The sequence below is a fragment of the Notolepis coatsorum genome (assembly GCF_963971535.1).
Source record: "Notolepis coatsorum genome assembly, chromosome: 8".
NCBI lineage: Eukaryota > Metazoa > Chordata > Actinopteri > Aulopiformes > Paralepididae > Notolepis > Notolepis coatsorum.
The window spans coordinates 75,284,271-75,299,042 of record NC_140172.1 but is presented as its reverse complement, the minus strand read 5'-3'; the positions used below and the strand labels follow the sequence as shown (position 1 = coordinate 75,299,042).

Genomic DNA, 14,772 nt, shown 5'->3' with positions numbered 1-14,772 from the left:
TTAAAGTGGGAGGCATTAACTGTGAATGAACTGCAAAGCGCCTTCAGAGAACTATGCCTGGCCGCACAGGAAGGCGCAGAATTCCCTGTGACCACACTAGACAGACTTGTGGTCCACAAAGAGGAGGACTCCAAACTTTTGCTGTGCCATGGCAGAGTTCAAGCCATGGCCAAAGAATGGCCTGGGGTGCCTTTACTTCCCTACAGGGAATGGGTGAGCATCCTCCTGGCAGAGGAAGCTCACAGGGCAAACCATGAGGGCATTGCAGGAACCCTCTTGCGCATGAGAGATAAAGCCTGGGTTGTGCAGGGGCCAAGAGTAGCCCGAAGCACAATTGACTTGTGTATACACTGCCGAAAGAACAAGGCAAAAATGTGCCGTCAAATCATGAGCGAACTCCCCCCGGAGCGCACAGAACCGGCCGCACCATTCGAGTATACCACGTTGGACCTCTTTGGTCCCTACAGGATCAAAGACTCAGTGAAAAAGGGAACAAGTAAGAAAGCCTGGGGCGTAGTTTTCTGCTGCATGGCATCCAGAGCAATACATGCCGACATAGTGGAAGACCTCTCGACTGAAGGTTTCCTAAAAACATTCCAACGCTTCACTGCATTGAGAGGCCATCCTAAGAAGCTCTGGTCCGATAAAGGGACTAATTTCGTGGGAGCAAAGCCAGCGCTGGAAGAACTGTATAAGTTCCTAGCAAATATCGACAATAACAAAATACAGAAGAAAGCCGCAGAGTCTGGTACAGATTGGACTTGGGTGTTCCACCCCGCTGACTCTCCTCATAGGAATGGTGCGGCTGAAGCAGCTGTGCGAGTATTGAAAAGAGCACTAAGCAGCATAGGCGAAGAAGGGAGCCTCACGGCCCTGGAGTTCCAAACCCTCCTATACCTTGCTGCCAATCTATCAAATGAGAGGCCTATTGGCGCCAATGCCCAGCTTCGGGATGGCACCATTGAGGTCATCACCCCCAACACTCTCCTACTGGGACGTGCAAGGCCCCGTGGAGACCCCGGAGGTTTCGAGTCCGCTAGCTACCCCTTCGTCCGTCTGAGAGCAATCCAGATTGAAGTGGACAGGTTCTGGAAACGATGGAGCCAACTGGCGGGACCAGATCTCTTCGTCCGAAAAAAGTGGCACACTCCCGCTAGGAATGTCACTGAGGGGGACCTGGTCTGGCTTGCGGACCAGAACGCACTCAGAGGCCAGTTTCGACTGGGCCGAGTGATAAAGACTCACCCTGACCCAAAGGGTGTCATCAGGGACGTGGAAGTAAGGACTTGCCATAGCCTTCCCGTTACCGCCGGTCATCCCAAGCGTGATCGTCACGTCGGGGTGTGCCCCACCACCGTCCTCCACAGGGACGTCAGGAGGTTGGTGGTACTTCTACCTTTCGAGGAACAATGACCAAAAAAGGGCGTCTAGAGTTGCTTTGTTTCTGGCACAAAGAAGGACGCCGAAAGTCGCCTGTTTCTGGCGCAAAGGACGTCGAAAGTCGCCTGTTTCTGGCACAAAGAAGGACGCCGAAAGTCGCCTGTTTCTGGCGCAAAGGACGTCGAAAGTCGCCTGTTTCTGGCACAAAGAAGGACGCCGAAAGTCGCCTGTTTCTGGCGCAAACGACGTCGAAAGTCGCCTGTTTCTGGCACAAAGAAGGACGTCGAAAGACGCCTGTTTCTGGCGCAAAGGACGTCGAAAGTCGCCTGTTTCTGGCAGGATTGAGAACGTGAAGAATCACCCGATGCCGGTGGTACCTGAGTAGTTTTCGCGGGAGCCACTTGTGCTACCACCGTAAATACGGCATAGTTTAATTCTTCGTACCCCTGTGAAGGTATAATAATATAGACCGGGATCACTTATATAGTTTGAATAGTTTTAGGAGCCTGACGTTCAGAAAACTAAGTGGGAGGTGGAGAATTATCCGACGTTTTTCCCAATATATTTATCATTATTATCCTTCATTATTATCATGTGTAACATTTATTGTATACATTTATTGCATGAGTTAATTATTATCTGGTGCCGCCTAGTGGACGCACTTTGGAGTACGTATTGCGACTCTGAGCAGGTAAGCTCTCTCTGCGCAGGCGCGTCGTGCTATTTAAGTGACACTCTCAGTCTAGACTGTAAGGTGAAAAGCCCTGTGGGCGAACTCTTGACTGGCCAACGGTACGTAGCATTATATGCGCCGTTAATATCCGCATTTCTCTTTAATTCATATATCTAGTTATTAACTAATGCTGTCTGTTTTCCTTTCCTTTGTATAGGTAAATAATCTGACTGACGTTTGACTAACGTCTGACTATAGACTGACTAACGTCTGGTTGTACGTTGCTGACTGAATGTACTAACTGACTTAATGGAAACGCTGACTACATGCCGACTACACGCTATTGACAATAGACTGGCTAACGTCAGACTGAATGAACATACAGACTAACTAACGTCTGGCTACACTAACCAAAACCGGTTGCTAAATGGCAACTTAACTATTAACGAACTATCAACAGAGGCGACCTGGTTGAACATTACCAATACCACTTCGACCTCTACTAACATTATCCACTAATGCTTGGATGTAAGCTACTACCAACTACCAAGCTACAAGCTAAACCCCTTGTTAATTGACCACCTGGTGATTATTGTAACAGAGGATAAGTTGGATGCTGGGCTTCAAGGTCCAAATAAACGAACATTCTTATAAAGTCCGAATTGTTTCTATGGTTTGAGAAAAGTCATTTCGCCCACACCCTTCCAAGGGGGACATCTAGTTGACTCATTGACTGAGACTGCTAGATAATTGGACAGTTAGGGTTAGGGTTAGGGTTGGGGTTAGGGTTAGGGTTAGGGTTGGGGTTAGGGTTAGGGTTGGGGTTGGGGTTAGGTTAGGGGACTGTTGAGCAAGTGTTGGGGTGGGCACGGGCACAGGGATGAGATTTTACCTTCTCCTAATCTTTCTGTCTGGGTAACCCTAACCCTAACCCCCATGGCAAGAAATAAACCACTATGGACGGTTTGAAAACTAATATTGTTAACTTTTGTGTTATAGGGTTTCAAAATCTAATCTTTTCAAATTCTGTGAATATATGGAAAATAAGCAAACGGACACAATTTCATGACATAATAATCAACACAGCCATCGTTGTACACAGAAACACAAAAAAATATAGGCAAAAAACACAAAATAGTCGCTAAGGGGGCAGAAGAGTTAAAAAGGCCCAGGGGAGGATGTTCTTCCTCCGGCAGTTGAAAAAATTCAAACTGCAGAGGACCAATTTTACACTGCCATCATTGAGTCAATCCTCACCCACTACATCATCTCCTGGTTCCCCGCTGCAGCGGCAAAAGATCTCGCCAAGCTACAGCGGCTGATTCGCTCCACGGAGAGGGTGATCGGCTGTCCCCTGCCCTCCCTCAGGTCCCTGCACGACTCCAGGGCACTGAAGAGGGCAAGGAAGATCATGGCCGACCCCTCCCACCCCGGACACAGCCTCTTCACCCTGCTCCCCTCTGGGAGAAGGCTGAGGATGCCAAAGGCTGTGAAAGCTCGTCACAGACTGAGTTTCTTCCCCTCAGCCGCCAGGCTGATCAATGCCTGAGGACCTCCCCCCCCCCTCCGCCCCCAAGTGACACTGGCACAATGACACTGCACTGCACTAGTCTTTACTGGAACTCTGCACTTTACACTTTATATATATATATATATGTATTTAAATTATGAATCCTCCACTCCATTGTTTTTGTCCTGTCTGTGTTGTTGTTACTGTGAAAAAAATAATGAAAAATGCACTGTAATGCCGCAACAATTACCAATGTTGCAACTATTATTATAAATAATATACATTTTCTTTCAGACTCATAAAGTAAAATATAATACACACACATAGTTAATTGGTGATAACGTTTTGTCTTATTTGTTTTATTTTTCTTTGTTGACAATGAAAGTGCAATGCTTGTTCGCCAACAAAACTAATGCAGTTTGTCTTTCAGCACCACGCAAGAGTGGACAGCTCCTGCCAACGTGTTCCAAAACACTGCAGCTGAGCTGAATTGTTTTTGATTGCTATTAGAACCAGCTGTGTAATATAGGTGGCGTGCTCTTCGAGCACACAGCATGAAATGAAATGGAAATGAAATGTAATAGGACTTTGAACTGAACTGAACTGAACTGAAAGAATGCAAAGAGACTTTGAATTGAACTGAACTGAACTGAAAGAAAAAGAACTGAACTGAATTAGAATTTGTAACTAATAGAAAATAAAGGACCTTAAGATTTGATTCAAAAGAAAAGCAACGATTGGACATTCCTGATTTCATTCTTTGTAACAAAAGCTGGTGCCGAAACCAGGGAGGAACAAAGAAAAGAAGTGCTTTGAAGACAAAGAAGGATCAAGGGAATGTACAGAAATGCCTACAGCAGCGATGTCCAAGACACAACTAAAGAAACTACTTCTGAAAAGAGGTGTGGTAAGGACTGCGATAACAAAATTACTCAATGTGATAGATGAGAAGACAAGAGTGTCATTAGAAGATGTGGACGTGGATTATGAAGAAATGCTGGACATGCTTGTGGAAAAAGAAATTGCATTGAAAGCCTTGAACACAGAAATTGAAGACGGAATTGAGGAAGAGGATTTTGAAGATGAACTTCAGGGTGTGCAACGATATGAAGAGGATATATGTGTGCGTAAAACCAAATTGAAAAAGGCTATGAGAAGAAAAGAAGATGACCGTTCATCAGTGTGCTCCAACAAGGGATATGGTTTTGCAGTCAAACTCCCGAGACTGATCATTGATAAATTTAACGGAGAAATTAGCCTATGGCAAACGTTCTGGAGCCAGTACGACATGGCAGTTCATAGAAACCCAGACCTCAGCAAGGCTGACAAGTTTAATTATCTAAAGTCCTATCTCACGGGAAGGGCTGCAAACGCAATCACGGGTCTCGCATTAACCAATGAAAATTATGATGCTGCGATTAAAATGTTGGAAAACAGATTTGGCCGAAAAGATCTTTTAATCAATGCCCATATGAATAAGTTATTGAACTTGACCCCGGTTAAACGTGCAAACGACACAGTTGCCCTACGAAAACTATATGATGAGATCGAAATACAAGTAAGAAGTCTGTCAGCGCTTCAAGTCGTCTCTGAAATGTATGGTAGTTTACTCTGCCCTATCCTAATGAAAATGGTGCCAGAGAGCATAACGCTCGCGTTCAGCCGTCAAAGAGAGGAAGACGACATGTTGGAAGTAGATGGCCTAATGAAATTCCTGAAAAGAGAAGTTGAAAGCCGAGAAAGAACGGCAACCTTGATTGATCTGAACCCACAAATTGACAAACAAAATTATGAGCAAAGACATAGGCCTACCGCAGCCTATAGAGCGTCTACCGCTGCATTATATACGGGAGCGCCACAGAACTGCATATTTTGCAACAAAGCCAACCATATCTCCAAAAACTGCACGGAAAATACAGTCGAACAAAGAAGAGAATTCCTTAAAAGACAAGGACGTTGTTTTGTGTGTTTGGGGACAGGACATATGGCCAGAACTTGTAAAATGCAGGTTTCATGCGAGAAGTGTGGCCGGCGACACCACAAAGTAGTATGCGCTCAACCCCATGATATGCGCCCTTATGAACCAAGACAGCGCGTAGCGCAACAACCCACAAACCTACAAACTGATACTACCGTAGGATATAATTCGGGCAATAATAGCAATGTTTTACTCCAAACAGCAACAGTGTGGTTGGTTGGCCAAAACGCAACCAGGAGTAAATTGACCAGATGCCTGTTGGACGGTGGGAGTCAACGTAGCTTTATAAGGACAGAATTGTCACGCAAACTAAATCTACCGGTAATAGGCTCCGAGGTAATACAATTACACACGTTTGGCAGCCTACAACCAAAACGAGTGCATTGCAATAAAGTACGGGCAAAATTATCCGATGTAAGAAATGGCCAAACAATCGAAATTGAATTACTGGAATCACCACAAGTGTGCACGTCACTAATGAGTGTACCCGGAGAGCCATTACGCACGGAGATGGAAGGAAAAGGAATGCTGTTGGCCGACGTAAAGGTCCACGGAATGGAAAATCAAGACGTGGAAATATTAATCGGATCCGACTACTATTGGAAAGTGGTCTCTGGGAAGATTGAAAGACTACAAGATGGACTAGTGGCAGCCGAGAGCAGCTTCGGATGGCTCATTCAAGGAACGGTAACTACAATGCACGTCAGCACTATAACCAACGTCGGAGTGATGCATGTCAATGTAGATAATAAAACACTGTCTGACCAGTTACGTTTATTTTGGGAGCTAGAATCCCTGGGAATCAACCCTGAACTAGAAACTAAGTTGAGCGCCAATGATGAAATTGCTCTGAAACAATTCAAAGAAACCATTACGCACAACGGAGAACGTTATGAAGTGCAACTACCATGGCGCACAGATAATTTGAAACTGTCATCCAACTACGGAATTGCAGAGAACAGGTTTCAACGTCTGATGAGAAGATTCAAACATGATGGGAAACTCTTCACAAGATACAATGAGGTGATCAAAGACTACTTGGAGAAGAAAATCATTGAACCAGTCGAAACCAATATCACCGGTAACCCATTGTACTACATGCCACATCATGCTATTGTGAAGGAGGAACGCGCAACGACGAAAGTCAGGGTTGTATTCGATGCATCATCACATGATGAAAATAGTGACTCACTTAATGACTGTCTATTAACTGGGCCCAATTTGAACCCAGATTTATTGAATGTACTACTGAAATTCAGACAACACAAAATTGCTTTCATGTCGGACATTGAAAAGGCCTTCCTACAGATCTCAATAAACCCGACAGATCGAGACGCACTGAGGTTCCTGTGGACAGACAAGACACCTCATACAGAGAATGAAAACGAATATAATGAATGCATAATGAGGATGACAAGGGTTCCATTTGGCGCGACTGCCAGCCCATTCCTGCTGTCAGCAACGATCAGACATCATCTGGAGGGATTGGAGTCAACATACCCCTCTACGGTAAAAGCATTAAGAGAAACTCTTTATGTGGATGATTTCATAAATGGAGCGGATACAGTAGAAGATGCATACAAGTTGTATAATGAATCCAAAATAATCATGGACAAGGCCACAATGAAGATGTGTAAATGGAAAACTAATTCACCTGAACTACAGAACAAATTACAGGAAACGAAATCGGACCAGAATGCCTCAGTCAAGGTTCTGGGAATGACGTGGAGAACGACATCGGACGATTTCATGTTTGATCTGACAAGTATTCTACGAGAATCAAAGAATACAAAATGCACAAAGAGGACAGTCCTGCAAACAGCCGCCAGGTTATTCGACCCTATCGGGTTCCTGTCACCATTCACGGTGAGGGCCAAACGACTATTCCAGGAAACATGGGAACGAGGCCTAGAGTGGGATGAGGACTTGCCCACCGATTTAAAGTCAAAATGGAAAGAATGGTATGGAGAGTTACAAACTGTCAAGAATATGGTAATTCCCAGACCCTACGACACTGGAACCACGAGTTCAATCACAGAGCGACAACTACACGTATTCTGCGATGCCAGTGAAACCGCGTACTGCGTCGTAGGCTATTTACGCACGGTTGGGAATGACGAAAGCACCTGCACGTTAATATGTGCCAAAACAAAGGTAGCCCCTTTGAAGAAGGTGACGCTACCAAGACTGGAGTTATTAGCAGCTCTAATAGGAGCGAGATTTTGTAAATATATATCGGACACCAGAGACACACCGATAAAAGCTTACCTTTGGACAGACTCAACAATCGCACTTCACTGGATAAAGGGCTCCGCCAACCAGTGGAAACCATTTGTTGCAAACAGGATAGTTGAAATCCAAAAGCTTTCCGAGCCAGAAGATTGGCGACACTGTCCTGGTAAAGATAATCCAGCCGATCTAGGCACACGAGGAATATCCGCGGAAAACCTAAAGACTCAGAGCTTATGGTGGAATGGACCACAATGGCTAAGAGACGCGGACCCCCGTCAAATAGAAAAGGAAACCCCCGGGCATAGCCTACAAGAGCCCATTGAGGAGACTGTCAAACAGTACCATGTTGTGACCGAAACGAAAACGTACCTAACAGAACCTGCAATTATTCCGCTTGAAAATTACAGTAGGCTAACTACAGTTCTCAGAATTACTGCATGGGTAAACCGATTTGTGCATAACTCGCGCAATAAAAGTAAACGCCAAGGGCCACTGACGGCAGTGGAAATGAACACAGCAGAGTTATACTGGATTGCTGAAACGCAAAAGAGAGCCTTCCCACAAGAAATGAAGGAATTGCAAAAGGGAACGGATATTCACAAGCACTCGAAAATTAAAGATCTAAACCCATTCTTGGATAATGGAGTAATGCGAGTTGGAGGTAGATTGCAAAAATCAAGCCTCAGATATGGACAAAAGCATCCGTTTATTCTACCCACGCATGACTTATTTACAGAACTGGAAATAAAACATGCGCATGAAGAGGTAATGCATAATGGACTTCAGAACACCTTAACACAGCTACGTGAACGTTTCTGGATCCTAAGAGGACGACAAGCAACTAAACGGATTCTAAACAGATGTCTCATTTGCAAAAGGTTTACAACCAAGGCCAGTCAAGAAATAACAGCACCTTTACCTACGGACAGGACAAATGAAGCTGCACCATTTGAAGTGACTGGAGTTGACTTTGCAGGGCCGTTGTACGTCAGACCTAACCACAAAAAGGCCTACATTGCTTTATTCACGTGCGCAGTAACCAGAGCTGTTCACTTAGAATTAGTGTCAGACTTGACGACACCTAACTTTCTTTTGGCCTTCAGAAGGTTTATTGCAAGAAGAGGCATTTGCTCAACAATTTATTCAGACAATGCACAGACATTTAAAACGAAATATGGAAATCAATGAAATCCAACCAAGTGAAGGACTTCTTTGCAGAAAAACGGATAAACTGGAAGTTTATTGTGGAAAGAGCTGCATGGTGGGGTGGTATATGGGAGCGTATGGTGCGTTCAGTCAAGACCAGCCTCAAAAGAATTGTGGGAAAAGCATTTCTGAGCTTCGAGGAACTGCAGACCTTTCTGACTGAAGTGGAGGCAGTGATCAATTCAAGACCACTCACTTATGTGGACCACGAAAGCGAGGTGGCACCTCTAACCCCAGCTCACTTCCTGGTAGGAAACCGACTGACGACACTACCACCACAGACTGTAAAAGAGTCAAACATACAACAAGGAACTCGAAAGGACATGAACAAGAGATGGCGATACAGAGAACGTCTCGTCAATGGATACTGGAATCGGTGGAGAAGTGAATACCTGATGGAATTGAGATCTGCTCACGCATCCTCCACAAAGAAAACAACACCACTGAAGGAAGGTGATGTGGTACTGGTAAACGAACACATGTTGCCAAGACAACTCTGGAAAATGGGTAGGATACATGAAGTATTCCCAGGTCGTGATGGCAAAACTAGAAGTTGCTCAATACAGTTACCAGGAAGTAAAATGATCAGACGGCCAATACAGTTATTGTATAACCTTGAGATTAATTGATGAACAGTGTTCATCGGGCCGGAGTTTGTTGCAACTATTATTATAAATAATATACATTTTCTTTCAGACTCATAAAGTAAAATATAATACACACACATAGTTAATTGGTGATAACGTTTTGTCTTATTTGTTTTATTTTTCTTTGTTGACAATGAAAGTGCAATGCTTGTTCGCCAACAAAACTAATGCAGTTTGTCTTTCAGCACCACGCAAGAGTGGACAGCTCCTGCCAACGTGTTCCAAAACACTGCAGCTGAGCTGAATTGTTTTTGATTGCTATTAGAACCAGCTGTGTAATATAGGTGGTGTGCTCTTCGAGCACACAGCATGAAATGAAATGGAAATGAAATGTAATAGGACTTTGAACTGAACTGAACTGAACTGAAAGAATGCAAAGAGACTTTGAATTGAACTGAACTGAACTGAAAGAAAAAGAACTGAACTGAATTAGAATTTGTAACTAATAGAAAATAAAGGACCTTAAGATTTGATTCAAAAGAAAAGCAACGATTGGACATTCCTGATTTCATTCTTTGTAACAACCAATGTGTTTTTACACAAATGGTAATAAAGGAATCAGAATTTTTTCAGGAGGCCCGGAAAAAGTGTGTTACAGTAATCAAGTCGGCTTGAGATAAAAGCCTGTCTCCTGAGCCGTTCAGCCATTGTGTAGTGTGGTGTGTGCCTGGTGCCAGTGTATGGCATCCATTGAGCCTGCATAGCCCAAGGTTTGGTGCTACCAGTGGTGGTGAAGGAGGCAATTTCCACCCTACATTGTGGGGAGCACTTTGAGTGTCTAGGAAAGCGCTATATACATGTAATGAATTATTATCATTATTATTATTAATTGTAAAGGCATTGTAACATGCGCTTGTAACATAGCACTGTAACGTTAGCTTGTAACATGGAATTGTCAGAGCTTTTGCGCAATACACTAATGTAGCTGGAATTGAAAGATGGCATAGCGGAAAGAACACACACTGTCAACACAGCTAACGCTAGCTGCTGCTCATGCTTGATCCCTGTGTAACAGGGTTCGTTTTCTATCCACTGTATGAATATGCTGTATTTTCCTATTGATTGGGAATTGTCCCACTTGCAGATAGGGGGAGGAGTCACCCTGATATGATGTTCTGTAATTACAAGTTGTAAACGTTAATTTATAAAATGATCTGGTAGAATATGATGTATAATGTTAAGTTACAAGGAAAACAAGACACTGGTGTATTTGAGCTGTATAGAAGTTTTACTGTACAAGCAGATTGTCAGCTGTCTACTTAGCAGGTTGTAATTGTGCTTCATGTAGCGTATGGCTAATTGGGGGTATTTGTATTTCTATTCAGAGCTAATGGACATTAGATTGGTGTGGAGCCCACCTGAGATTGTGTCTTATGATCTGTCACCAGATCACCAGAATGACTCTGGACCTGAGCTGAAAATCCATGAACTTCAAATCTTTATTACACAATGCTGAGTCACATCTGTAACACCTACATGACGTCTGTCATCCGAACCGTTTGTTAATCCCTCTGGTATTCTGTGTTCTGTTCCAAGCGATCCCCCTGCAAGCATGTAGCTAAATAAAAAAGCTTCACTTGTTAGATTTCGACCAGAATCAGCCAGTATCACCTCTTCCTCCATGTTCGTGTAGTTTCTGCGTTGTGTTTATCTCTCTCTCCGAAGTCGCCCTTCTCATACTGGCTGTACATCGATGTCATCCCCCTTTAATGCAATCCGTAATCAGAAGAATTCGACACTGGTAAAGTGATACCTTTCTTGGAAAAACGTTGTTTATTCTATAAAAAGAGCCTCTGTACCAGATGGAAGACAGTTCTGTATTGTCCTTGAAAAGTCTTTGGAAGAAACTAAATTCATTATTCTAATGATCTCTCCTGTTCCCCCGCTCGGTGGTCGTGGCGGCCTAGCTGTTATCCAAAAGCCTTCCCTGATGTCGTGGCACTTCATTTCTCCCCTCCACCCCTCTGCTCGGCTCCACGTCGTATCTTAGTCTAACTTACCCCGGAAGGAACTCACATCATAACGTCTTCCCCCTAGCAACGACAGGCCCGCCCCCTCTTCTCGTTACTATGTGACACGCTGTCTTTGACAACTGGTCCTTTGACCCAAATCACTATGGAAACAGCGATGTCAAACTCTCCCCATAGCTCTCTCTCTGACCAAAAAACCTGCCTGCTCTCAGTGCTTATCTCGTTTGTTTTTGTTACAAGCTGCCGAACGACCTCGGAGCCACATACCCTGCTTGCTACCGTGGAGACACAGAACTGGCTGCCCTACTTTTAAGATCTATAGATCCGTCTGAGTAGATTCTGTCACCCATCGATATATACACATTGAAAAACATAGACATCCTTCACTGTGTAGAATGACAGCTAACTTTAACACAAGCTGCCCAGCCAGCTAGCTTGGTGTAATAGTCTCGGCTGGGGCCTGGGCAGAGTGCGATGAGGCTGGGCAGAGTGCAATGAGGCTGGGCAGAGTGCGATGAGGCTGGGCAGAGTGAGATGAGGCTGGGCAGAGTGAGATGAGGCTGGGCAGAGTGAGATGAGGCTGGGCAGAGTGAGATTAGGCTGGGCAGAGTGAGATGAGGCTGGGCAGAGTGAGATGAGGCTGGGCAGAGTGGGATGAGGCGTTATGTTGATGATGTTACTATATTAGTTGATAAACTAGGGTTAGAGAATGATGTTACTATATTAGTTGTCCTAATAAACTAACCTACACTGTAGCACTCAACACTTTGATGAACATTGTTACTCAGCTTATAGAGTTGTGCCCTTCCTGATTACTTGTCGTACAGAACTTTGGATAAAAGCGTCAGCTAAATGACTAAATGTAAATGTAAATAAACTAGGGTTAGGGTTAGAGAATGATGTTACTATATTAGTTGATAAACTAGGGTTAGAGTGCAGTGTTGAGTGTGAAGTCGATCATGAGAATGCAACAAGCAGTCATAGCGCAGGTCTCCATAACGCTGCAAGCAACACTTCCGGGGAACAAGCACCCCCGCCCCCCTCCTGGATGGGCACACGTTCCAAAAGGGCACGCCCCGAATGGCCACACCCCGAACGGGCATGCCCTGAATGGCCACACCCCGAATGGCCAGGCCCTGAATGGGCACTGCACTTGTCCTGTTGAATTTTGCCATTATAACGCTCTATAATCTATAGCAGGGGTCAGCAACCTTTTTGACATGAAGTGCCAGTTTGAAATATAGTTGTAACTAGTGTGCCTTATCAACAATATTCCATGCATCGTAATTATTTTTCTCATAATCAGGTATTTTTAATGATAATTTTTACATTATTACATCATTATTGTTATTGTTATTATTAACAATATTATTATGATGGTTGTATCAACCCGAAATCTGAGTTGGGGCGGGGGTGCAATGCAGACAAACAGTTTTGCTTTACTGAGCTCCGTTATCTGGGGGCTGTAGTTGGTCACTTTAAGCTGCACACGGAGCATCTTTTAATCCAGCTGTTTGCTGTTCTCTGATATTTTCTGACATTTCGTTGATGCGTCACTCAACACTTCAAGCTGACATGGGGATATCTTTTATCCTTGATTTGATTGTCTCTTTGTTTGGCAAGCCTTCAAACAAAACATCTGAGCTACAGAGAAAAGCCTCCTTGATATACTCGCCATCAGTGAATGGCTTTCCACATTTCGCAATGCAATGAGCAATGCGATAGCTTGCTTCAGTTGCGTGGTTTTTAGCAGTCGTGAACACTTTGAGGGTGCTGGCTTGCTTTCCATACCTGGCCACGGCACGTTTAATCGATTCTGCCTTATCCGCCTGATCTTTGAAACTTTTTTGATGCTTCGTCTCAAAATGGCGTTTCACACCTGACGTTCTGCAAACTACATTTTCTAAACATAAAGTACACACAGCACGGTCCTTCTGACACACAAACCCGTAGTCGTCTGTCCACGGGGGCTGGAATGCCCGAATTGGTCCTGGTCGGGCCGGGCTCAGCTGTGTGGTCCCCGGCCCTGATTCAGCTCTTGGTGGCCCCGCCGTGGCCTGTTCCGTGGTCAACCCTCTCTCAGGCACGCGGAACTCTGTTCTGCCTCCTGTTCTGGGGCAGCCTCTAGGCTTGGCTGCTGACAGTGTGGATCTGGTGGGGATGCGTCTTGACTATTCTGTGGTTAACGCTATCCGGTACACGCGCGCTCCGTCCTCTACCGCGGCTTACGCTGGGGAGTGGCGTATGGTCGAGTGTGGGGGCAGAACATTGTTCAGCCACCCTCTTGTGGAACATTCCTGCTTGGCGCTCGGCGTCTCAAGCCTGTGGAACGTTCTCTGTCTCCGAGTGGGACCTCCAACTGGTCCTGGGCCGGTTGTCGGAGGCCCCGTTTGAGCCTCTTGATCAGGCGCCATTGGATCAGCTGTCTTTGAAGACCGCGTTCTTTTTGGCCATCACCTCCGCTAAGCGCGTGGGTGAGCTGTGTGCTCCCTCGGTGCGGCCTGAGTGCCTGTCTATTCGGCCGATAGTGGTGCGACTCTGAGGCCTTATCCAGTCTTCGTGCCAAAGAATATCCGAAGCTCTTTTCGCTCCAGGGATATTGTGGTTCAGGCGTTCGTCTGCCTCCTCACGCTAGTGAGTTGGAGGCGGGCCTTCACCTGTCGTGTCCTGTCCGTGCACTGGGGGTTTACCTCAGGACTCGGGCTCTCAGGGCTTCCGTTCAACTGTTTGTTTGTTACGGTGGCCCTTGCGCCGGTGAGGCGCTGTCCAAGCAGCACCTATCACATTGGTTGTGCAGGGGCGTTGCCTTTTGCTGCACATTGGCTGAACAGGTCCCCCCTCGGGCTGCTGCCCTGTTAGGGGGGGCCTCTGTGGACGACATCTGTGCTGCGGCCTCCTGGTCCTCCCCGGGTCCCTTCGTTAAGTTTTACCTCGTGGACATGACTGGGAGTTCTGTCTCCCAGGCGGTTCTGAGGTCTGGGACCTCTCCTGCATCCCGCCACTTGGTGGGCTAGCAGGGGTGTGTAGGGGTGTGCCACAGGGTGATGTGTCACACGTGGTCCCGCCTGTGCTGTGCGTTTTTCAGGGATCTCTGGTTCCCCCTTTTTCGCACTTTGGTGGAGTTGACTGCCTCCCCCCATTCGTTAGGACGGGCGGGTGGACGGGACTCCCCTCCT

General features: G+C 45.5%; 1 protein-coding gene across 1 annotated transcript in view; it reads right to left on the bottom strand.

The window, feature by feature from the left end:
• Window positions 1-14,772, bottom strand: part of LOC311233490 (A disintegrin and metalloproteinase with thrombospondin motifs 2-like) — a 414,816-nt gene that overhangs the window by 119,458 nt on the left and 280,586 nt on the right. The gene's annotated exons all lie outside the window — the stretch shown is intronic.